Here is a 24689-nt window from a genome sequence, read left to right on the forward strand (position 1 = left end):
TCGCTGTCTGTCTGTCTGCACCTGTCTAACAGGTAGGTGATCATTCAGTTTCTAAACATGTATTGACTTTCTTTGTTGTCTTACAGGCTTTCAGGACTCCAGGACCCCCCCATTACCCATGCCTCACTGTCTATTGTTCTGCAACTGTGTAAAAGGTAAGTGATCTTTCAGTTTCAAAACCTGTATTAATTTTCTTTGTTATCTTTTAGGTTCTGAGGATGCCAATACCCCTTCCCATCCTGATGGTGCATCTGTCCATCAAGGGTCCATCCATCTGCCACTCTGTATGGCTCGCTGTCTATCTGTTTTCTACTGTGTAACAGGTAGGTGATCATTCAGTTTCTATACATGTATTGATTTTCTTTGTTGTCTTACAGGTTTAGAGGATGCCATTACCCTTTCCCTCCCTGATGGTGCATCTGTCCATCAAGGTTCCATCCATCTGTCACTGTGTATGGCTCGCTGTCTATCTGTTTCCTACTGTCTAACAGGTAGGTGATCATTCAGTTTCTATATATGTATTTATTTTTTTTTCTTGTCTTACAGGTTTAGAGGATGCCATTACCTATTCCCTCCCTGATGGTGCATCTGTCCATCAAGGGTCCATCCATCTGTTACTGTGTACGGCTCGCTGTCTATCTGTTTTCTACTGTGTAACAGGTAGGTGATCATTCAGTTTCTATACATGTATTGATTTTCTTTGTTGTCTTACATGTTTAGAGGATGCCATTACCCCTTCCCTCCCTGATGGTGCATCTGTCCATCAAGGTTCCATCCATCTGCCACTGTGTACGGCTCGCTGTCTGTCTGTCTGCCCCTGTCTAACAGGTAGGTGATCATTCAGTTTCAATACATGTATTGATTTTCTTTGTTGTCTTATAGCTTTAGAGGATGCCATTACCCCTTCCCTCCCTGATGGTGCATCTGTCCGTCAAGGGTCCATCCATCTGTCACTGTGTACGGCTCGTTGTCTATCTGTTTGCTACTGTCTAACAGGTAGGTGATCTTTCAGTTTCTATACATGGATTGACTTTCTTTGTCATCTTACAGGCTTTCAGGACTCCAGGACCCTCCCCCCTTCTTCCTAATGGTGGATCCTTCAAACAAGTGTTTGTCCATTGTAACTATTTGTGTGACTCGATATCTATCTGACTGCAAGTGTGTAATAGTTAGTTCATCATTCAGTTTCTGTACATGTATTGACTTTTTTTTGTCTTACAGGTTTAGGACCTTCTGAGCTTCTCCCTCGCTGACCGTAGATCCAGCCTCCATCAATCTGTCCGTCTGCAGCTGTGTCTGGCTCACTGTGTATTGTTCTGCAACTGTGTAAAAGGTAAGTGATCTTTCAGTTTCAAAACCTGTATTGACTGTCTTTGTTGTCCTTCAGGTTCCGAGGATGCCATTACCTCTTCCCTCCCTGATGGTGCATCTGTCCATCAAGGGTCCATCCATCTGTCACTGTGTACGGCTCGCTGTCAATCTGTTTTCTACTGTCTAATTGGTAGGTGATCATTCAGTTTCTATACATGTATTTTCTTTGTTGTCTTATAGCTTTAGAGGATGCCATTACCCCTTCCTTCCCTGATGGTGCATCTGTCCGTCAAGGGTCCATCCATCTGTCACTGTGTACGGCTCGTTGTCTATCTGTTTGCTACTGTCTAACAGGTAGGTGATCATTCAGTTTCTATACATGTATTGACTTTCTTTGTCTTACAGGCTTTCAGGACTCCAGGACCCCCCCATTCCCCATGCCTCACTGTCTATTGTTCTGCAACTGTGTAAAAGGTAAGTGATCTTTCAGTTTCAAAACCTGTATTAATTTTCTTTGTTATCTTTTAGGTTCTGAGGATGCCAATACCCCTTCCCTCCCTGATGGTGCATCTGTCCATCAAGGGTCCATCCATCTGCCACTCTGTATGGCTCGCTGTATATCTGTTTTCTACTGTGTAACAGGTAGGTGATCATTCAGTTTCTATACATGTATTGATTTTCTTTGTTGTCTTACAGGTTTAGAGGATGCCATTACCCATTCCCTCCCTGATGGTGCATCTGTCCATCAAGAGTCCATCCATCTGTCACTGTGTACGGCTCGCTGTCTATGTTTTCTACTGTCTAACAGGTAGGTGATCATTCAGTTTCTATACATGTATTGATTTTCTTTGTTGTCTTACAGGTTTAGAGGATGCCATTACCCTTTCCCTCCCTGATGGTGCATCTGTCCATCAAGGTTCCATCCATCTGCCACTGTGTACGGCTCGCTGTCTGTCTGTCTGCCCCTGTCTAACAGGTAGGTGATCATTCAGTTTCTATACATGTATTTATTTTTTTTTCTTGTCTTATAGCTTTAGAGGATGCCATTACCCCTTCCCTCCCTGATGGTGCATCTGTCCGTCAAGGGTCCATCCATCTGTCACTGTGTACGGCTCGTTGTCTATCTGTTTGCTACTGTCTAACAGGTAGGTGATCATTCAGTTTCTATACATGTATTGATTTTCTTTGTTGTCTTACAGGTTTAGAGGATGCCATTACCCCTTCCCTCCCTGATGGTGCATCTGTCCATGAAGGTTCCATCCATCTGCCACTGTGTACGGCTCGCTGTCTGTCTGTCTGCCCCTGTCTAACAGGTAGGTGATCATTCAGTTTCTATACATGTATTTATTTTTTTTTCTTGTCTTATAGCTTTAGAGGATGCCATTACCCCTTCCCTCCCTGATGGTGCATCTGTCCGTCAAGGGTCCATCCATCTGTCACTGTGTACGGCTCGTTGTCTATCTGTTTGCTACTGTCTAACAGGTAGGTGATCATTCAGTTTCTATACATGTATTGACTTTCTTTGTCATCTTACAGGCTTTCAGGACTCCAGGACCCTCCCCCCTTCTTCCTAATGGTGGATCCTTCAAACAAGTGTTTGTCCATTGTAACTATTTGTGTGACTCAATATCTATCTGACTGCAAGTGTGTAATAGTTAGTTCATCATTCAGTTTCTGTACATGTATTGACTTTTTTTTGTCTTACAGGTTTAGGACCTTCTGAGCTTCTCCCTCGCTGACCGTAGATCCAGCCTCCATCAATCTGTCCGTCTGCAGCTGTGTCTGGCTCACTGTGTATTGTTCTGCAACTGTGTAAAAGGTAAGTGATCTTTCAGTTTCAAAACCTGTATTGACTGTCTTTGTTGTCCTTCAGGTTCCGAGGATGCCATTACCTCTTCCCTCCCTGATGGTGCATCTGTCCATCAAGGGTCCATCCATCTGTCACTGTGTACGGCTCGCTGTCAATCTGTTTTCTACTGTCTAATTGGTAGGTGATCATTCAGTTTCTATACATGTATTGATTTTCTTTGTTGTCTTATAGCTTTAGAGGATGCCATTACTCCTTCCCTCCCTGATGGTGCATCTGTCCGTCAAGGGTCCATCCATCTGTCACTGTGTACGGCTCGTTGTCTATCTGTTTGCTACTGTCTAACAGGTAGGTGATCATTCAGTTTCTATACATGTATTGACTTTCTTTGTTGTCTTACAGGCTTTCAGGACTCCAGGACCCTCCCATTCCCCATGCCTCACTGTCTATTGTTCTGCAACTGTGTAAAAGGTAAGTGATCTTTCAGTTTCAAAACCTGTATTAATTTTCTTTTTTATCTTTTAGGTTCTGAGGATGCCAATACCCCTTCCCTCCCTGATGTTGCATCTGTCCATCAAGGGTCCATCCATCTGCCACTCTGTATGGCTCGCTGTATATCTGTTTTCTACTGTGTAACAGGTAGGTGATCATTCAGTTTCTATACATGTATTGATTTTCTTTGTTGTCTTACAGGTTTAGAGGATGCCATTACCCCTTCCCTCCCTGATGGTGCATCTGTCCATCAAGGTTCCATCCATCTGCCACTGTGTATGGCTCGCTGTCTATCTTTTTGCTACTGTCTTACAGGTAGGTGATCATTCAGTTTCTATACATGTATTGATTTTCTTTGTTGTCTTACAGGTTTAGAGGATGCCATTACCCCTTCCCTCCCTGATGGTGCATCTGTCCATCAAGGTTCCATCCATCTGCCACTGTGTATGGCTCGCTGTCTGTCTGTCTGCCCCTGTCTAACAGGTAGGTGATCATTCAGTTTCTATACATGTATTTATTTTTTTTTCTTGTCTTATAGCTTTAGAGGATGCCATTACCCCTTCCCTCCCTGATGGTGCATCTGTCCGTCAAGGGTCCATCCATCTGTCACTGTGTACGGCTCGTTGTCTATCTGTTTGCTACTGTCTAACAGGTAGGTGATCATTCAGTTTCTATACATGTATTGACTTTCTTTGTCATCTTACAGGCTTTCAGGACTCCAGGACCCTCCCCCCTTCTTCCTAATGGTGGATCCTTCAAACAAGTGTTTGTCCATTGTAACTATTTGTGTGACTCGATATCTATCTGACTGCAAGTGTGTAATAGTTAGTTCATCATTCAGTTTCTGTACATGAATTGACTTTTTTTTGTCTTACAGGTTTAGGACCTTCTGAGCTTCTCCCTCGCTGACCGTAGATCCAGCCTCCATCAATCTGTCCGTCTGCAGCTGTGTCTGGCTCACTGTGTATTGTTCTGCAACTGTGTAAAAGGTAAGTGATCTTTCAGTTTCAAAACCTGTATTGACTGTCTTTGTTGTCCTTCAGGTTCCGAGGATGCCATTACCTCTTCCCTCCCTGATGGTGCATCTGTCCATCAAGGGTCCATCCATCTGTCACTGTGTACGGCTCGCTGTCAATCTGTTTTCTACTGTCTAATTGGTAGGTGATCATTCAGTTTCTATACATGTATTGATTTTCTTTGTTGTCTTATAGCTTTAGAGGATGCCATTACTCCTTCCCTCCCTGATGGTGCATCTGTCCGTCAAGGGTCCATCCATCTGTCACTGTGTACGGCTCGTTGTCTATCTGTTTGCTACTGTCTAACAGGTAGGTGATCATTCAGTTTCTATACATGTATTGACTTTCTTTGTTGTCTTACAGGCTTTCAGGACTCCAGGACCCTCCCATTCCCCATGCCTCACTGTCTATTGTTCTGCAACTGTGTAAAAGGTAAGTGATCTTTCAGTTTCAAAACCTGTATTAATTTTCTTTTTTATCTTTTAGGTTCTGAGGATGCCAATACCCCTTCCCTCCCTGATGTTGCATCTGTCCATCAAGGGTCCATCCATCTGCCACTCTGTATGGCTCGCTGTATATCTGTTTTCTACTGTGTAACAGGTAGGTGATCATTCAGTTTCTATACATGTATTGATTTTCTTTGTTGTCTTACAGGTTTAGAGGATGCCATTACCCCTTCCCTCCCTGATGGTGCATCTGTCCATCAAGGTTCCATCCATCTGCCACTGTGTATGGCTCGCTGTCTATCTTTTTGCTACTGTCTTACAGGTAGGTGATCATTCAGTTTCTATACATGTATTGATTTTCTTTGTTGTCTTACAGGTTTAGAGGATGCCATTACCCCTTCCCTCCCTGATGGTGCATCTGTCCATCAAGGTTCCATCCATCTGCCACTGTGTATGGCTCGCTGTCTGTCTGTCTGCCCCTGTCTAACAGGTAGGTGATCATTCAGTTTCTATATATGTATTTATTTTTTTTTCTTGTCTTACAGGTTTAGAGGATGCCATTACCCATTCCCTCCCTGATGGTGCATCTGTCCATCAAGGGTCCATCCATCTGTCACTGTGTACGGCTCGCTGTCTATCTGTTTTCTACTGTCTAATTGGTAGGTGATCATTCAGTTTCTATACATGTATTGATTTTCTTTGTTGTCTTATAGCTTTAGAGGATGCCATTACTCCTTCCTTCCCTGATGGTGCATCTGTCCATCAAGGTTCCATCCATCTGCCACTGTGTATGGCTCGCTGTCTATCTGTTTGCTACTGTCTAACAGGTAGGTGATCATTCAGTTTCTATACATGTATTGATTTTCTTTGTTGTCTTACAGGTTTAGAGGATGCCATTACCCCTTCCCTCCCTGATGGTGCATCTGTCCATCAAGGTTCCATCCATCTGCCACTTTGTACGGCTCGCTGTCTGTCTGTCTACACCTGTCTAACAGGTAGGTGATCATTCAGTTTCTAAACATGTATTGACTTTCTTTGTTGTCTTACAGGCTTTCAGGACTCCAGGACCCCCCCATTCCCCATGCCTCACTGTCTATTGTTCTGCAACTGTGTAAAAGGTAAGTGACCTTTCAGTTTCAAAACCTGTATTAATTTTCTTTGTTATCTTTTAGGTTCTGAGGATGCCAATACCCCTTCCCTCCCTGATGGTGCATCTGTCCATCAAGGGTCCATCCATCTGCCACTCTGTATGGCGCGCTGTCTATCTAGTTTCTACTGTGTAACAGGTAGGTGATCATTCAGTTTCTATACATGTATTGATTTTCTTTGTTATCTTACAGGTTTAGAGGTTGCCATTACCCCTTCCCTCCCTGATGGTGCATCTGTCCATCAAGGTTCCATCCATCTGCCACTGTGTATGGCTTGCTGTCTATCTGTTTGCTACTGTCTAACAGGTAGGTGATCATTCAGTTTCTATACATGTATTGATTTTCTTTGTTGTCTTACAGGTTTAGAGGATGCCATTACCCCTTCCCTCCCTGATGGTGCATCTGTCCATCAAGGTTCCATCCATCTGCCACTGTGTACGGCTCGCTGTTTGTCTGTCTGCCCCTGTCTAACAGGTAGGTGATCATTCAGTTTCTATACATGTATTTATTTTTTTTTCTTGTCTTACAGGTTTAGAGGATGCCATTACCCATTCCCTCCCTGATGGTGCATCTGTCCATCAAGGTTCCATCCATCTGCCACTGTGTACGGCTCGCTGTCTTTCTGTCTGCACCTGTCTAACAGGTAGGTGATCATTCAGTTTCTATACATGTATTTATTTTTTTTTTGTTGTATTACAGGTTTAGAGGATGCCATTACCCATTCCCTCCCTGATGGTGCATCTGTCCATCAAGGGTCCATCCATCTTTCACTGTGTACGGCTCGCTGTCTATCTGTTTTCTTCTGTCTAACAGGTAGGTGATCATTCAGTTTCTATACATGTATTGATTTTCTTTGTTCTCTTCCAGGTTTAGAGGATGCCATTACTCCTTCCCTTCCTGATGGTGCATCTGTCCATCAAGGTTCCATCCATCTGCCACTTTGTACGGCTCGCTGTCTGTCTGTCTGCACCTGTCTAACAGGTAGGTGATCATTCAGTTTCTAAACATGTATTGACTTTCTTTGTTGTCTTACAGGCTTTCAGGACTCCAGGACCCCCCCCATTCCCCATGCCTCACTGTCTATTGTTCTGCAACTGTGTAAAAGGTAAGTGACCTTTCAGTTTCAAAACCTGTATTAATTTTCTTTGTTATCTTTTAGGTTCTGAGGATGCCAATACCCCTTCCCTCCCTGATGGTGCATCTGTCCATCAAGGGTCCATCCATCTGCCACTCTGTATGGCTCGCTGTCTATCTGTTTTCTACTGTGTAACAGGTAGGTGATCATTCAGTTTCTATACATGTATTGATTTTCTTTGCTGTCTTACAGGTTTAGAGGATGCCATTACCCTTTCCCTCCCTGATGGTGCATCTGTCCATCAAGGTTCCATCCATCTGCCACTGTGTATGGCTCGCTGTCTATCTGTTTCCTACTGTGTAACAGGTAGGTGATCATTCAGTTTCTATACATGTATTGATTTTCTTTGTTGTCTTACAGGTTTAGAGGATGCCATTACCCTTTCCCTCCCTGATGGTGCATCTGTCCATCAAGGTTCCATCCATCTGCCACTGTGTACGGCTCGCTGTCTGTCTGTCTGCACCTGTCTAACAGGTAGGTGATCATTCAGTTTCTATACATGTATTTATTTTTTTTTCTTGTCTTACAGGTTTAGAGGATGCCATTACCCATTCCCTCCCTGATGGTGCACCTGTCCATCAAGGGTCCATCCATCTGTCACTGTGTACGGCTCGCTGTCTATCTGTTTTCTACTGTCTAACAGGTAGGTGATCATTCAGTTTCTATACATGTATTGATTTTCTTTGTTGTCTTACATGTTTAGAGGATGTCATTACCCCTTCCCTCCCTGATGGTGCATCTGTCCGTCAAGGGTCCATCCATCTGTCACTGTGTACGGCTCGTTGTCTATCTGTTTGCTACTGTCTAACAGGTAGGTGATCATTCAGTTTCTATACATGTATTGATTTTCTTTGTTGTCTTACAGGTTTAGAGGATGCCATTACCCCTTCCCTCCCTGATGGTGCATCTGTCCATCAAGGTTCCATCCATCTGCCACTGTGTACGGCTCACTGTCTGTCTGTCTGCACCTGTCAAACAGGTAGGTGATCATTCAGTTTCTATACATGTATTGATTTTCTTTGTTGTCTTACAGGTTTAGAGGATGCCATTACCCATTCCCTCCCTGATGGTGCATCTGTCCATCAAGGGTCCTACCATCTGTCACTGTGTACGGCTCGCTGTCTATCTGTTTTCTACTGTCTAACAGGTAGGTGATCATTCAGTTTCTATACATGTATTGACTTTCTTTGTTGTCTTACAGACTTTCAGGACTCCAGGACCCCCCCATTCCCCATGCCTCACTGTCTATTATCCTGCAACTGTGTAAAAGGTAAGTGATCTTTCAGTTTCAAAACCTGTATTGACTGTCTTTTTTGTGTTACAGGTTTAGAGGATGCCATTACCCCTTCCCTCCCTGATGGTGCATCTGTCCATCAAGGGTCCATCCATCTGCAACTGTGTACGGCTCGCTGTCTATCTGTTTGCTACTGACTAACAGGTAGGTGATCATTCAGTTTCTATACATGTATTGATTTTCTTTGTTCTCTTCCAGGTTTAGAGGATGCCGTTACCCCTTCCCTCCCTCCTTCCTAATGGTGGATCCATGAAAGAAGTGTCTGTCCATTGCAACTATTTGTGTGACTCGATATTTTTCCTACTGCAAGTGTGTAAGAGAGAATTCATCATTCAATTTCTATATATGTATTGACTTTTTTTGTCTTACAGGTTTAGGACCTTCTGAGCCCCTCCCTCGCTGACCGTAAATCCAGCCTCCATCAATCTGTCCGTCTGCAGCTGTGTCTGGCTCACTGTGTATTGTTCTGCAACTGTGTAAAAGGTAAGTGATCTTTCAGATTTAAATCCTGTATTGACTGTCTTTGTTGTCTTTCAGGTTCCGAGGATTTCATTACCCCTTCCCTCCCTGATGGTGCATCTGTCCATCAAGGTTTATTCCATCTACCACTTTGTACGGCTCACTGTCAATCTGTTTGCTACTGTCTAACAGGTAGGTGATCATTCAATTTCTATACATGTATTGATTTTCTTTGTTGTCTTACAGGTTTAGAGGATGCCATTACCCTTTCCCTCTCTGATGGTGCATCTGTCCATCAAGGTTCCATCCATCTGCCACTGTGTATGGCTCGCTGTCTATCTATTTGCTACTGTGTAACAGGTAGGTGATCATTCAGTTTCAATACATGTATTGATTTTCTTTGTTGTCTTACAGGTTTAGAGGATGCCATAACCCCTTCCCTCCCTCATGGTGCATCTGTCCATCAAGGTTCCATCCATCTGCCACTGTGTATGGCTCGCTGTCTATCTGTTTACTACTGTTTAATAGGTAGGTGATCATTCAGTTTCTATACATGTATTGACGTTTTTTTTTTTTTTTTTTGTCTTACAGGTTTAGGACCTTCAGAGCCCCTCCCTCCCTGACCGTAGATTCAGCCACCATTAATCTGTCCATCTGCAGCTGTGTATGGCTCACTGTCTATTGTTCTGCAACTGTGTAAAAGGTAAGTGATATTTCAGTTTCAAAACCTGTATCGATTGTCTTTGTTATCTATTAGTTTCTGAGGATGCCAATACCCCTTCCCTTCCTGATGGTGCATCTGTCCATCAAGGTCCCATCCATCTGCCACTGTGTACGGCTCGCTGTCTGTCTGTCTGCCCCTGTCTAACAGGTAGGTGATTATTCAGTTTCTATACATGTATTTATTTTTTTTTCTTGTCTTACAGGTTTAGAGGATGCCATTACCCCTTCCCTCCCTGATGGTGCATCTGTCCATCAAGGTTCCATCCATCTGCCACTTTGTACGGCTCGCTGTCTGTCTGTCTGCACCTGTCTAACAGGTAGGTGATTATTCAGTTTCTAAACATGTATTGACTTTCTTTGTTGTCTTACAGGCTTTCAGGACTCCAGGACCCCCCATTCCCCATGCCTCACTATCTATTGTTCTGCAACTGTGTAAATGGTAAGTGATCTTTCAGTTTCAAAACCTGTATTAATTTTCTTTGTTATCTTTTAGGTTCTGAGGATGCCAATACCCCTTCCCTCCCTGATGGTGCATCTGTCCATCAAGGGTCCATCCATCTGCCACTGTGTATGGCTCGCTGTCTATCTGTTTTCTACTGTGTAACAGGTAGGTGATCATTCAGTTTCTATACATGTATTGATTTTCTTTGTTGTCTTACAGGTTTAGAGGATGCCATTACCCTTTCCCTCCCTGATGGTGCATCTGTCCATCAAGGTTCCATCCATCTGCCACTGTGTATGGCTCGCTGTCTATCTGTTTCCTACTGTCTAACAGGTAGGTGATCATTCAGTTTCTATACATGTATTGATTTTCTTTGTTGTCTTACAGGTTTAGAGGATGCCATTACCCTTTCCCTCCCTGATGGTGCATCTGTCCATCAATGTTCCATCCATCTGCCACTGTGTACGGCTCGCTGTCTGTCTGTCTGCCCCTGTCTAACAGGTAGGTGATCATTCAGTTTCAATACATGTATTGATTTTCTTTGTTGTCTTATAGCTTTAGAGGATGCCATTACCCCTTCCCTCCCTGATGGTGCATCTGTCCGTCAAGGGTCCATCCATCTGTCACTGTGTACGGCTCGTTGTCTATCTGTTTGCTACTGTCTAACAGGTAGGTGATCATTCAGTTTCTATACATGTACTGACTTTCTTTGTCATCTTACAGGCTTTCAGGACTCCAGGACCCTCCCCCCTTCTTCCTAATGGTGGATCCTTCAAACAAGTGTTTGTCCATTGTAACTATTTGTGTGACTCGATATCTATCTGACTGCAAGTGTGTAATAGTTAGTTCATCATTCAGTTTCTGTACATGTATTGACTTTTTTTTGTCTTACAGGTTTAGGACCTTCTGAGCTTCTCCCTCGCTGACCGTAGATCCAGCCTCCATCAATCTGTCCGTCTGCAGCTGTGTCTGGCTCACTGTGTATTGTTCTGCAACTGTGTAAAAGGTAAGTGATTTTTCAGTTTCAAAACCTGTATTGACTGTCTTTGTTGTCCTTCAGGTTCCGAGGATGCCATTACCTCTTCCCTCCCTGATGGTGCATCTGTCCATCAAGGGTCCATCCATCTGTCACTGTGTACGGCTCGCTGTCAATCTGTTTTCTACTGTCTAATTGGTAGGTGATCATTCAGTTTCTATACATGTATTGATTTTCTTTGTTGTCTTATAGCTTTAGAGGATGCCATTACCCCTTCCTTCCCTGATGGTGCATCTGTCCGTCAAGGGTCCATCCATCTGTCACTGTGTACGGCTCGTTGTCTATCTGTTTGCTACTGTCTAACAGGTAGGTGATCATTCAGTTTCTATACATGTATTGACTTTCTTTGTTGTCTTACAGGTTTAGAGGATGCCATTACCCCTTCCCTCCCTGATGGTGCATCTGTCCATCAAGGGTCCATCCATCTGTCACTGTGTACGGCTCGCTGTCTATCTGTTTTCTACTGTCTAATTGGTAGGTGATCATTCAGTTTCTATACATGTATTGATTTTCTTTGTTGTCTTATAGCTTTAGAGGATGCCATTACCCCTTCCTTCCCTGATGGTGCATCTGTCCGTCAAGGGTCCATCCATCTGTCACTGTGTACGGCTCGTTGTCTATCTGTTTGCTACTGTCTAACAGGTAGGTGATCATTCAGTTTCTATACATGTATTGACTTTCTTTGTTGTCTTACAGGCTTTCAGGACTCCAGGACCCCCCCATTCCACATGCCTCACTGTCTATTGTTCTGCAACTGTGTAAAAGGTAAGTGATCTTTCAGTTTCAAAACCTGTATTAATTTTCTTTGTTATCTTTTAGGTTCTGAGGATGCCAATACCCCTTCCCTCCCTGATGGTGCATCTGTCCATCAAGGGTCCATCCATCTGCCACTCTGTATGGCTCGCTGTCTATCTGTTTTCTACTGTGTAACAGGTAGGTGATCATTCAGTTTCTATACATGTATTGATTTTCTTTGTTGTCTTACAGGTTTAGAGGATGCCATTACCCTTTCCCTCCCTGATGGTGCATCTGTCCATCAAGGTTCCATCCATCTGCCACTGTGTATGGCTCGCTGTCTATCTGTTTCCTACTGTCTAACAGGTAGGTGATCATTCAGTTTCTATACATGTATTGATTTTCTTTGTTGTCTTACAGGTTTAGAGGATGCCATTACCCTTTCCCTCCCTGATGGTGCATCTGTCTATCAAGGTTCCATCCATCTGCCACTGTGTACGGCTCGCTGTCTGTCTGTCTGCCCCTGTCTAACAGGTAGGTGATCATTCAGTTTCAATACATGTATTGATTTTCTTTGTTGTCTTATAGCTTTAGAGGATGCCATTACCCCTTCCCTCCCTGATGGTGCATCTGTCCGTCAAGGGTCCATCCATCTGTCACTGTGTACGGCTCGTTGTCTATCTGTTTGCTACTGTCTAACAGGTAGGTGATCATTCAGTTTCTATACATGTATTGACTTTCTTTGTCATCTTACAGGCTTTCAGGACTCCATGACCCTCCCCCCTTCTTCCTAATGGTGGATCCTTCAAACAAGTGTTTGTCCATTGTAACTATTTGTGTGACTCGATATCTATCTGACTGCAAGTGTGTAATAGTTAGTTCATCATTCAGTTTCTGTACATGTATTGACTTTTTTTTGTCTTACAGGTTTAGGACCTTCTGAGCTTCTCCCTCGCTGACCGTAGATCCAGCCTCCATCAATCTGTCCGTCTGCAGCTGTGTCTGGCTCACTGTGTATTGTTCTGCAACTGTGTAAAAGGTAAGTGATCTTTCAGTTTCAAAACCTGTATTGACCGTCTTTGTTGTCCTTCAGGTTCCGAGGATGCCATTTCCTCTTCCCTCCCTGATGGTGCATCTGTCCATCAAGGGTCCATCCATCTGTCACTGTGTACGGCTCGCTGTCTATCTGTTTTCTTCTGTCTAACAGGTAGGTGATCATTCAGTTTCAATACATGTATTGATTTTCTTTGTTCTCTTCCAGGTTTAGAGGATGCCATTACCCTTTCCCTCCCTGATGGTGCATCTGTCCATCAAGGTTCCATCCATCTGCCACTGTGTACGGCTCGCTGTCTATCTGTTTGCTACTGTCTAACAGGTAGGTGATCATTCAGTTTCTATACATGTATTGATTTTCTTTGTTGTCTTACAGGTTTAGAGGATGCCATTACCCCTTCCCTCCCTGATGGTGCATCTGTCCATCAAGGTTCCATCCATCTGCCACTTTGTACGGCTCGCTGTCTGTCTGTCTGCACCTGTCTAACAGGTAGGTGATCATTCAGTTTCTAAACATGTATTGACTTTCTTTGTTGTCTTACAGGCTTTCAGGACTCCAGGACCCCCCCATTACCCATGCCTCACTGTCTATTGTTCTGCAACTGTGTAAAAGGTAAGTGATCTTTCAGTTTCAAAACCTGTATTAATTTTCTTTGTTATCTTTTAGGTTCTGAGGATGCCAATACCCCTTCCCATCCTGATGGTGCATCTGTCCATCAAGGGTCCATCCATCTGCCACTCTGTATGGCTCGCTGTCTATCTGTTTTCTACTGTGTAACAGGTAGGTGATCATTCAGTTTCTATACATGTATTGATTTTCTTTGTTGTCTTACAGGTTTAGAGGATGCCATTACCCTTTCCCTCCCTGATGGTGCATCTGTCCATCAAGGTTCCATCCATCTGTCACTGTGTATGGCTCGCTGTCTATCTGTTTCCTACTGTCTAACAGGTAGGTGATCATTCAGTTTCTATATATGTATTTATTTTTTTTTCTTGTCTTACAGGTTTAGAGGATGCCATTACCTATTCCCTCCCTGATGGTGCATCTGTCCATCAAGGGTCCATCCATCTGTTACTGTGTACGGCTCGCTGTCTATCTGTTTTCTACTGTGTAACAGGTAGGTGATCATTCAGTTTCTATACATGTATTGATTTTCTTTGTTGTCTTACATGTTTAGAGGATGCCATTACCCCTTCCCTCCCTGATGGTGCATCTGTCCATCAAGGTTCCATCCATCTGCCACTGTGTACGGCTCGCTGTCTGTCTGTCTGCCCCTGTCTAACAGGTAGGTGATCATTCAGTTTCAATACATGTATTGATTTTCTTTGTTGTCTTATAGCTTTAGAGGATGCCATTACCCCTTCCCTCCCTGATGGTGCATCTGTCCGTCAAGGGTCCATCCATCTGTCACTGTGTACGGCTCGTTGTCTATCTGTTTGCTACTGTCTAACAGGTAGGTGATCATTCAGTTTCTATACATGTACTGACTTTCTTTGTCATCTTACAGGCTTTCAGGACTCCAGGACCCTCCCCCCTTCTTCCTAATGGTGGATCCTTCAAACAAGTGTTTGTCCATTGTAACTATTTGTGTGACTCGATATCTATCTGACTGCAAGTGTGTAATAGTTAGTTCATCATTCAGTTTCTGTACATGTATTGACTTTTTTTTGTCTTACAGGTTTAGGACCTTCTGAGCTTCTCCCTCGCTGACCGTAGATCCAGCCTCCATCAATCTGTCCGTCTGCAGCTGTGTCTGGCTCACTGTGTATTGTTCTGCAACTGTGTAAAAGGTAAGTGATTTTTCAGTTTCAAAACCTGTATTGACTGTCTTTGTTGTCCTTCAGGTTCCGAGGATGCCATTACCTCTTCCCTCCCTGATGGTGCATCTGTCCATCAAGGGTCCATCCATCTGTCACTGTGTACGGCTCGCTGTCAATCTGTTTTCTACTGTCTAATTGGTAGGTGATCATTCAGTTTCTATACATGTATTGATTTTCTTTGTTGTCTTATAGCTTTAGAGGATGCCATTACCCCTTCCTTCCCTGATGGTGCATCTGTCCGTCAAGGGTCCATCCATCTGTCACTGTGTACGGCTCGTTGTCTATCTGTTTGCTACTGTCTAACAGGTAGGTGATCATTCAGTTTCTATACATGTATTGACTTTCTTTGTTGTCTTACAGGTTTAGAGGATGCCATTACCCCTTCCCTCCCTGATGGTGCATCTGTCCATCAAGGGTCCATCCATCTGTCACTGTGTACGGCTCGCTGTCTATCTGTTTTCTACTGTCTAATTGGTAGGTGATCATTCAGTTTCTATACATGTATTGATTTTCTTTGTTGTCTTATAGCTTTAGAGGATGCCATTACCCCTTCCTTCCCTGATGGTGCATCTGTCCGTCAAGGGTCCATCCATCTGTCACTGTGTACGGCTCGTTGTCTATCTGTTTGCTACTGTCTAACAGGTAGGTGATCATTCAGTTTCTATACATGTATTGACTTTCTTTGTTGTCTTACAGGCTTTCAGGACTCCAGGACCCCCCCATTCCACATGCCTCACTGTCTATTGTTCTGCAACTGTGTAAAAGGTAAGTGATCTTTCAGTTTCAAAACCTGTATTAATTTTCTTTGTTATCTTTTAGGTTCTGAGGATGCCAATACCCCTTCCCTCCCTGATGGTGCATCTGTCCATCAAGGGTCCATCCATCTGCCACTCTGTATGGCTCGCTGTCTATCTGTTTTCTACTGTGTAACAGGTAGGTGATCATTCAGTTTCTATACATGTATTGATTTTCTTTGTTGTCTTACAGGTTTAGAGGATGCCATTACCCTTTCCCTCCCTGATGGTGCATCTGTCCATCAAGGTTCCATCCATCTGCCACTGTGTATGGCTCGCTGTCTATCTGTTTCCTACTGTCTAACAGGTAGGTGATCATTCAGTTTCTATACATGTATTGATTTTCTTTGTTGTCTTACAGGTTTAGAGGATGCCATTACCCTTTCCCTCCCTGATGGTGCATCTGTCTATCAAGGTTCCATCCATCTGCCACTGTGTACGGCTCGCTGTCTGTCTGTCTGCCCCTGTCTAACAGGTAGGTGATCATTCAGTTTCAATACATGTATTGATTTTCTTTGTTGTCTTATAGCTTTAGAGGATGCCATTACCCCTTCCCTCCCTGATGGTGCATCTGTCCGTCAAGGGTCCATCCATCTGTCACTGTGTACGGCTCGTTGTCTATCTGTTTGCTACTGTCTAACAGGTAGGTGATCATTCAGTTTCTATACATGTATTGACTTTCTTTGTCATCTTACAGGCTTTCAGGACTCCATGACCCTCCCCCCTTCTTCCTAATGGTGGATCCTTCAAACAAGTGTTTGTCCATTGTAACTATTTGTGTGACTCGATATCTATCTGACTGCAAGTGTGTAATAGTTAGTTCATCATTCAGTTTCTGTACATGTATTGACTTTTTTTTGTCTTACAGGTTTAGGACCTTCTGAGCTTCTCCCTCGCTGACCGTAGATCCAGCCTCCATCAATCTGTCCGTCTGCAGCTGTGTCTGGCTCACTGTGTATTGTTCTGCAACTGTGTAAAAGGTAAGTGATCTTTCAGTTTCAAAACCTGTATTGACCGTCTTTGTTGTCCTTCAGGTTCCGAGGATGCCATTTCCTCTTCCCTCCCTGATGGTGCATCTGTCCATCAAGGGTCCATCCATCTGTCACTGTGTACGGCTCGCTGTCTATCTGTTTTCTTCTGTCTAACAGGTAGGTGATCATTCAGTTTCAATACATGTATTGATTTTCTTTGTTCTCTTCCAGGTTTAGAGGATGCCATTACCCTTTCCCTCCCTGATGGTGCATCTGTCCATCAAGGTTCCATCCATCTGCCACTGTGTACGGCTCGCTGTCTATCTGTTTGCTACTGTCTAACAGGTAGGTGATCATTCAGTTTCTATACATGTATTGATTTTCTTTGTTGTCTTACAGGTTTAGAGGATGCCATTACCCCTTCCCTCCCTGATGGTGCATCTGTCCATCAAGGTTCCATCCATCTGCCACTTTGTACGGCTCGCTGTCTGTCTGTCTGCACCTGTCTAACAGGTAGGTGATCATTCAGTTTCTAAACATGTATTGACTTTCTTTGTTGTCTTACAGGCTTTCAGGACTCCAGGACCCCCCCATTACCCATGCCTCACTGTCTATTGTTCTGCAACTGTGTAAAAGGTAAGTGATCTTTCAGTTTCAAAACCTGTATTAATTTTCTTTGTTATCTTTTAGGTTCTGAGGATGCCAATACCCCTTCCCATCCTGATGGTGCATCTGTCCATCAAGGGTCCATCCATCTGCCACTCTGTATGGCTCGCTGTCTATCTGTTTTCTACTGTGTAACAGGTAGGTGATCATTCAGTTTCTATACATGTATTGATTTTCTTTGTTGTCTTACAGGTTTAGAGGATGCCATTACCCTTTCCCTCCCTGATGGTGCATCTGTCCATCAAGGTTCCATCCATCTGTCACTGTGTATGGCTCGCTGTCTATCTGTTTCCTACTGTCTAACAGGTAGGTGATCATTCAGTTTCTATATATGTATTTATTTTTTTTTCTTGTCTTACAGGTTTAGAGGATGCCATTACCTATTCCCTCCCTGATGGTGCATCTGTCCATCAAGGGTCCATCCATCTGTTACTGTGTACGGCTCGCTGTCTATCTGTTTTCTACTGTGTAACAGGTAGGTGATCATTCAGTTTCTATACATGTATTGATTTTCTTTGTTGTCTTACATGTTTAGAGGATGCCATTACCCCTTCCCTCCCTGATGGTGCATCTGTCCATCAAGGTTCCATCCATCTGCCACTGTGTACGGCTCGCTGTCTGTCTGTCTGCCCCTGTCTAACAGGTAGGTGATCATTCAGTTTCAATACATGTATTGATTTTCTTTGTTGTCTTATAGCTTTAGAGGATGCCATTACCCCTTCCCTCCCTGATGGTGCATCTGTCCGTCAAGGGTCCATCCATCTGTCACTGTGTACGGCTCGTTGTCTATCTGTTTGCTACTGTCTAACAGGTAGGTGATCTTTCAGTTTCTATACATGGATTGACTTTCTTTGTCATCTTACAGGCTTTCAGGACTCCAGGACCCTCCCCCCTTCTTCCTAATGGTGGATCCTTCAAACAAGTGTTTGTCCATTGTAACTATTTGTGTGACTCGATATCTATCTGACTGCAAGTGTGTAATAGTTAGTTCATCATTCAGTTTCTGTACATGTATTGACTTTTTTTTGTCTTACAGGTTTAGGACCTTCTGAGCTTCTCCCTCGCTGACCGTAGATCCAGCCTCCATCAATCTGTCCGTCTGCAGCTGTGTCTGGCTCACTGTGTATTGTTCTGCAACTGTGTAAAAGGTAAGTGATCTTTCAGTTTCAAAACCTGTATTGACTGTCTTTGTTGTCCTTCAGGTTCCGAGGATGCCATTACCTCTTCCCTCCCTGATGGTGCATCTGTCCATCAAGGGTCCATCCATCTGTCACTGTGTACGGCTCGCTGTCAATCTGTTTTCTACTGTCTAATTGGTAGGTGATCATTCAGTTTCTATACATGTATTGATTTTCTTTGTTGTCTTATAGCTTTAGAGGATGCCATTACCCCTTCCTTCCCTGATGGTGCATCTGTCCGTCAAGGGTCCATCCATCTGTCACTGTGTACGGCTCGTTGTCTATCTGTTTGCTACTGTCTAACAGGTAGGTGATCATTCAGTTTCTATACATGTATTGACTTTCTTTGTCTTACAGGCTTTCAGGACTCCAGGACCCCCCCATTCCCCATGCCTCACTGTCTATTGTTCTGCAACTGTGTAAAAGGTAAGTGATCTTTCAGTTTCAAAACCTGTATTAATTTTCTTTGTTATCTTTTAGGTTCTGAGGATGCCAATACCCCTTCCCTCCCTGATGGTGCATCTGTCCATCAAGGGTCCATCCATCTGCCACTCTGTATGGCTCGCTGTATATCTGTTTTCTACTGTGTAACAGGTAGGTGATCATTCAGTTTCTATACATGTATTGATTTTCTTTGTTGTCTTACAGGTTTAGAGGATGCCATTACCCATTCCCTCCCTGATGGTGCATCTGTCCATCAAGGGTCCATCCATCTGTCACTGTGTACGGCTCGCTGTCTATGTTTTCTACTGTCTAACAGGTAGGTGATCATTCAGTTTCTATACATGTATTGATTTTCTTTGTTGTCTTACAGGTTTAGAGGATGCCATTACCCTTTCCCTCCCTGATGGTGCATCTGTCCATCAAGGTTCCATCCATCTGCCACTGTGTACGGCTCGCTGTCTGTCTGTCTGCCCCTGTCTAACAGGTAGGTGATCATTCAGTTTCTATACATGTATTTATTTTTTTTTCTTGTCTTATAGCTTTAGAGGATGCCATTACCCCTTCCCTCCCTGATGGTGCATCTGTCCGTCAAGGGTCCATCCATCTGTCACTGTGTACGGCTCGTTGTCTATCTGTTTGCTACTGTCTAACAGGTAGGTGATCATTCAGTTTCTATACATGTATTGATTTTCTTTGTTGTCTTACAGGTTTAGAGGATGCCATTACCCCTTCCCTCCCTGATGGTGCATCTGTCCATGAAGGTTCCATCCATCTGCCACTGTGTACGGCTCGCTGTCTGTCTGTCTGCCCCTGTCTAACAGGTAGGTGATCATTCAGTTTCTATACATGTATTTATTTTTTTTTCTTGTCTTATAGCTTTAGAGGATGCCATTACCCCTTCCCTCCCTGATGGTGCATCTGTCCGTCAAGGGTCCATCCATCTGTCACTGTGTACGGCTCGTTGTCTATCTGTTTGCTACTGTCTAACAGGTAGGTGATCATTCAGTTTCTATACATGTATTGACTTTCTTTGTCATCTTACAGGCTTTCAGGACTCCAGGACCCTCCCCCCTTCTTCCTAATGGTGGATCCTTCAAACAAGTGTTTGTCCATTGTAACTATTTGTGTGACTCAATATCTATCTGACTGCAAGTGTGTAATAGTTAGTTCATCATTCAGTTTCTGTACATGTATTGACTTTTTTTTGTCTTACAGGTTTAGGACCTTCTGAGCTTCTCCCTCGCTGACCGTAGATCCAGCCTCCATCAATCTGTCCGTCTGCAGCTGTGTCTGGCTCACTGTGTATTGTTCTGCAACTGTGTAAAAGGTAAGTGATCTTTCAGTTTCAAAACCTGTATTGACTGTCTTTGTTGTCCTTCAGGTTCCGAGGATGCCATTACCTCTTCCCTCCCTGATGGTGCATCTGTCCATCAAGGGTCCATCCATCTGTCACTGTGTACGGCTCGCTGTCAATCTGTTTTCTACTGTCTAATTGGTAGGTGATCATTCAGTTTCTATACATGTATTGATTTTCTTTGTTGTCTTATAGCTTTAGAGGATGCCATTACTCCTTCCCTCCCTGATGGTGCATCTGTCCATCAAGGTTCCATCCATCTGCCACTTTGTACGGCTCGCTGTCTGTCTGTCTGCACCTGTCTAACAGGTAGGTGATTATTCAGTTTCTAAACATGTATTGACTTTCTTTGTTGTCTTACAGGCTTTCAGGACTCCAGGACCCCCCATTCCCCATGCCTCACTATCTATTGTTCTGCAACTGTGTAAAAGGTAAGTGATCTTTCAGTTTCAAAACCTGTATTAATTTTCTTTGTTATCTTTTAGGTTCTGAGGATGCCAATACCCCTTCCCTCCCTGATGGTGCATCTGTCCATCAAGGGTCCATCCATCTGCCACTGTGTATGGCTCGCTGTCTATCTGTTTTCTACTGTGTAACAGGTAGGTGATCATTCAGTTTCTATACATGTATTGATTTTCTTTGTTGTCTTACAGGTTTAGAGGATGCCATTACCCTTTCCCTCCCTGATGGTGCATCTGTCCATCAAGGTTCCATCCATCTGCCACTGTGTATGGCTCGCTGTCTATCTGTTTCCTACTGTCTAACAGGTAGGTGATCATTCAGTTTCTATACATGTATTGATTTTCTTTGTTGTCTTACAGGTTTAGAGGATGCCATTACCCTTTCCCTCCCTGATGGTGCATCTGTCCATCAATGTTCCATCCATCTGCCACTGTGTACGGCTCGCTGTCTGTCTGTCTGCCCCTGTCTAACAGGTAGGTGATCATTCAGTTTCAATACATGTATTGATTTTCTTTGTTGTCTTATAGCTTTAGAGGATGCCATTACCCCTTCCCTCCCTGATGGTGCATCTTTCCGTCAAGGGTCCATCCATCTGTCACTGTGTACGGCTCGTTGTCTATCTGTTTGCTACTGTCTAACAGGTAGGTGATCATTCAGTTTCTATACATGTACTGACTTTCTTTGTCATCTTACAGGCTTTCAGGACTCCAGGACCCTCCCCCCTTCTTCCTAATGGTGGATCCTTCAAACAAGTGTTTGTCCATTGTAACTATTTGTGTGACTCGATATCTATCTGACTGCAAGTGTGTAATAGTTAGTTCATCATTCAGTTTCTGTACATGTATTGACTTTTTTTTGTCTTACAGGTTTAGGACCTTCTGAGCTTCTCCCTCGCTGACCGTAGATCCAGCCTCCATCAATCTGTCCGTCTGCAGCTGTGTCTGGCTCACTGTGTATTGTTCTGCAACTGTGTAAAAGGTAAGTGATTTTTCAGTTTCAAAACCTGTATTGACTGTCTTTGTTGTCCTTCAGGTTCCGAGGATGCCATTACCTCTTCCCTCCCTGATGGTGCATCTGTCCATCAAGGGTCCATCCATCTGTCACTGTGTACGGCTCGCTGTCAATCTGTTTTCTACTGTCTAATTGGTAGGTGATCATTCAGTTTCTATACATGTATTGATTTTCTTTGTTGTCTTATAGCTTTAGAGGATGCCATTACCCCTTCCTTCCCTGATGGTGCATCTGTCCGTCAAGGGTCCATCCATCTGTCACTGTGTACGGCTCGTTGTCTATCTGTTTGCTACTGTCTAACAGGTAGGTGATCATTCAGTTTCTATACATGTATTGACTTTCTTTGTTGTCTTACAGGTTTAGAGGATGCCATTACCCCTTCCCTCCCTGATGGTGCATCTGTCCATCAAGGGTCCATCCATCTGTCACTGTGTACGGCTCGCTGTCTATCTGTTTTCTACTGTCTAATTGGTAGGTGATCATTCAGTTTCTATACATGTATTGATTTTCTTTGTTGTCTTATAGCTTTAGAGGATGCCATTACCCCTTCCTTCCCTGATGGTGCATCTGTCCGTCAAGGGTCCATCCATCTGTCACTGTGTACGGCTCGTTGTCTATCTGTTTGCTACTGTCTAACAGGTAGGTGATCATTCAGTTTCTATACATGTATTGACTTTCTTTGTTGTCTTACAGGCTTTCAGGACTCCAGGACCCCCCCATTCCACATGCCTCACTGTCTATTGTTCTGCAACTGTGTAAAAGGTAAGTGATCTTTCAGTTTCAAAACCTGTATTAATTTTCTTTGTTATCTTTTAGGTTCTGAGGATGCCAATACCCCTTCCCTCCCTGATGGTGCATCTGTCCATCAAGGGTCCATCCATCTGCCACTCTGTATGGCTCGCTGTCTATCTGTTTTCTACTGTGTAACAGGTAGGTGATCATTCAGTTTCTATACATGTATTGATTTTCTTTGTTGTCTTACAGGTTTAGAGGATGCCATTACCCTTTCCCTCCCTGATGGTGCATCTGTCCATCAAGGTTCCATCCATCTGCCACTGTGTATGGCTCGCTGTCTATCTGTTTCCTACTGTCTAACAGGTAGGTGATCATTCAGTTTCTATACATGTATTGATTTTCTTTGTTGTCTTACAGGTTTAGAGGATGCCATTACCCTTTCCCTCCCTGATGGTGCATCTGTCTATCAAGGTTCCATCCATCTGCCACTGTGTACGGCTCGCTGTCTGTCTGTCTGCCCCTGTCTAACAGGTAGGTGATCATTCAGTTTCAATACATGTATTGATTTTCTTTGTTGTCTTATAGCTTTAGAGGATGCCATTACCCCTTCCCTCCCTGATGGTGCATCTGTCCGTCAAGGGTCCATCCATCTGTCACTGTGTACGGCTCGTTGTCTATCTGTTTGCTACTGTCTAACAGGTAGGTGATCATTCAGTTTCTATACATGTATTGACTTTCTTTGTCATCTTACAGGCTTTCAGGACTCCATGACCCTCCCCCCTTCTTCCTAATGGTGGATCCTTCAAACAAGTGTTTGTCCATTGTAACTATTTGTGTGACTCGATATCTATCTGACTGCAAGTGTGTAATAGTTAGTTCATCATTCAGTTTCTGTACATGTATTGACTTTTTTTTGTCTTACAGGTTTAGGACCTTCTGAGCTTCTCCCTCGCTGACCGTAGATCCAGCCTCCATCAATCTGTCCGTCTGCAGCTGTGTCTGGCTCACTGTGTATTGTTCTGCAACTGTGTAAAAGGTAAGTGATCTTTCAGTTTCAAAACCTGTATTGACCGTCTTTGTTGTCCTTCAGGTTCCGAGGATGCCATTTCCTCTTCCCTCCCTGATGGTGCATCTGTCCATCAAGGGTCCATCCATCTGTCACTGTGTACGGCTCGCTGTCTATCTGTTTTCTTCTGTCTAACAGGTAGGTGATCATTCAGTTTCTATACATGTATTGATTTTCTTTGTTCTCTTCCAGGTTTAGAGGATGCCATTACCCTTTCCCTCCCTGATGGTGCATCTGTCCATCAAGGTTCCATCCATCTGCCACTGTGTACGGCTCGCTGTCTATCTGTTTGCTACTGTCTAACAGGTAGGTGATCATTCAGTTTCTATACATGTATTGATTTTCTTTGTTGTCTTACAGGTTTAGAGGATGCCATTACCCCTTCCCTCCCTGATGGTGCATCTGTCCATCAAGGTTCCATCCATCTGCCACTTTGTACGGCTCGCTGTCTGTCTGTCTGCACCTGTCTAACAGGTAGGTGATCATTCAGTTTCTAAACATGTATTGACTTTCTTTGTTGTCTTACAGGCTTTCAGGACTCCAGGACCCCCCCATTACCCATGCCTCACTGTCTATTGTTCTGCAACTGTGTAAAAGGTAAGTGATCTTTCAGTTTCAAAACCTGTATTAATTTTCTTTGTTATCTTTTAGGTTCTGAGGATGCCAATACCCCTTCCCATCCTGATGGTGCATCTGTCCATCAAGGGTCCATCCATCTGCCACTCTGTATGGCTCGCTGTCTATCTGTTTTCTACTGTGTAACAGGTAGGTGATCATTCAGTTTCTATACATGTATTGATTTTCTTTGTTGTCTTACAGGTTTAGAGGATGCCATTACCCTTTCCCTCCCTGATGGTGCATCTGTCCATCAAGGTTCCATCCATCTGTCACTGTGTATGGCTCGCTGTCTATCTGTTTCCTACTGTCTAACAGGTAGGTGATCATTCAGTTTCTATATATGTATTTATTTTTTTTTCTTGTCTTACAGGTTTAGAGGATGCCATTACCTATTCCCTCCCTGATGGTGCATCTGTCCATCAAGGGTCCATCCATCTGTTACTGTGTACGGCTCGCTGTCTATCTGTTTTCT

Source organism: Salminus brasiliensis, chromosome 21, assembly GCF_030463535.1.
Source record: "Salminus brasiliensis chromosome 21, fSalBra1.hap2, whole genome shotgun sequence".
Taxonomy (NCBI): Eukaryota; Metazoa; Chordata; class Actinopteri; order Characiformes; family Bryconidae; genus Salminus; species Salminus brasiliensis.